Source organism: Branchiostoma floridae, chromosome 12 (assembly GCF_000003815.2).
Source record: "Branchiostoma floridae strain S238N-H82 chromosome 12, Bfl_VNyyK, whole genome shotgun sequence".
Lineage (NCBI taxonomy): Eukaryota > Metazoa > Chordata > Leptocardii > Amphioxiformes > Branchiostomatidae > Branchiostoma > Branchiostoma floridae.
In genome coordinates, this window is record NC_049990.1 from 877,641 (window position 1) to 879,783 (window position 2,143).

The window sequence follows — 2,143 nt, forward strand, 5'->3', positions numbered from 1 at the left end:
CCTGATATGCACGCTACCGGAAAGAGTCCTTAGGACTGGATGTTGAGCTGTTCAGTACATTTTTTTTTTTTTCCCACATTTATTCTTCATTCACAATGTTACAATCAATGATACAATGAAGTGTGTAAGTAACCATGGCAACAAACAATAACAAAATAAATTACGTCAAATATACACATATATATAACGAGCTATTATATTTTACAACATGTCCCCTGACTTCAGTACTACACTAGTACTGTCTGAAAAAAGTATGAAAGTTGGCACTAAAGAACTTAGCTCCTCTCCCTTTATAAAATGCAACAAGTAAGTGCTCACGAAGGGAGAACAAAAGTATTAAAAAAAATTAAATGGCAAGCATCGAAATACAAATAAAAAGCGGATACATCTGCATCTCAACAGTACCAGTCATATTGCCAGCTTGTGGGCAAGACAGCAATTACTCAAGACTTTGTTCTTCTTATTTCATACTATATATGTTCAGAAACATGGATATTTCAATTTATGTACGACATTAACTTTAGGTCTGTCAAAAATGTTTCAAATATGTTGCTGTATAACTCTGTATTAGTATCTATATGTCTCAACCACTGTTTAAAAATAGAGAACTTTGCAATCGAGATTATCCTGTTAACAGACCATATATTACTGATTCCAAGAAATATAAGTGGTTTTGTTATTTTGACATGTAATCCTTTTCGATACAACACATTTCCAACATCCTTCCAAAACAACCCCAGCTTTCTACAGTTATAGAACATATGGACATAGGTGTCTTTTTCATTGCATAGTGTGCATACAGGGCTGTATATTTCACCCAGTTTGTTTTTAATTTGCCACTTATTTAGTTTTAATCCACAGGGTAAAATGTTGTGCAGGAGTTTGAAATTAAGTTCTTTTAATTTGTTCTCTTTAATGTTAACAATTAAATTTTTCCAAATTAACTTCTTATCTAAAATTGTAACATCAAGTAGCTCAATCCACTCATCAATACATTTACTTTCTATAACATTCTGTGATTTTATCTGGTTATAAAGACTCCTAGAGGTGAGTTTGTCTAGGGGAACAAATACAGTCTTCAAAATTCCAAGCTGATTTGGTTGGACATCAACATCTGTATGCTGATCCCCAACCTGGCTCAACAATGCTTTCCAATGCCCTGGTATAGCAACCCATACATTATTATGTTCAGCTAGGAAATTCCTGGTGTCATATAATTTCAAAAATAAATCTTGTGCGTTTATATATTTCCCTTGCATGAAAACATCTCGAATATATATGAGGTCACACTCAATCCAGTGTTTATAATACAAAGTTCTATTACCCAGTTTAATATACTGATTTCCCCATATTACCTCATTCATGATCTCTTTTGCTGTTTCTGGTACCTTCTTTACCCCTCCACCTGCTTGATGCCAGGCCAATATTATCTCCTTATAAAAGGTTGGCATAACTGGTAGTTTGGGGCAGTCCCCCTTCCTACAAAAGTTCATATTGAAAATCAAATTATCTATTCCACACTTACTGAAATAGTATTTTGGGATAAGTTTCCATTGCACATTATGTCCTTGGTTGAGTCTCTTTACCCAAAGGGCTAAGAAGCCCTGGTGTTGGGCTCTCAAATCAACCATACTTATCCCTCCATCACTGTGGTCTCTGATCATACATTTTCTACTTATCTTATCTTTCTTTCCATCCCATATAAAGGTCCAACATTCCTTTTCTACAGTTTTAAGTACCCATTCTGGAGTGTCTATGTTCATCAAATTGTATGTAATCAGAGATAGTGCTAACTGTTTCACAACGGTTACTTTTCCATAGAGTGTTAGTTTTCTCTTTTTCCAAGAGCTGTTCAGTACATGCTTGTCGAACAGAGATAAGGGAATCCCCCCCCCCCCCCCCGGTAAAATGAACTTGTAAGTTCTGTAAATAGCATCTCACTTTTCTGTCAGACCAGTCATGGACGATTAGCTCAATGGTTCATTGAGTTCCTTTTACTAGTTTTAGCTAATGTTTTGAGTACAGTAGAATCCGCTTAATTGCACACCCCATTTGCCAGCGTATTTCGTGCAATTATCCGCATGGTGCAACAATGCGAAGTTATCTAGCTAGACCGCCCTGGTTTGGGATTTTGATAAATTAC

General features: G+C 35.7%; 1 protein-coding gene across 1 annotated transcript in view; it reads left to right on the forward strand.

The window, feature by feature from the left end:
• The window catches only part of LOC118427851 (alpha-1,2-mannosyltransferase ALG9-like), a 26,063-nt gene that overhangs the window by 21,151 nt on the left and 2,769 nt on the right, over positions 1-2,143 (forward strand). The gene's annotated exons all lie outside the window — the stretch shown is intronic.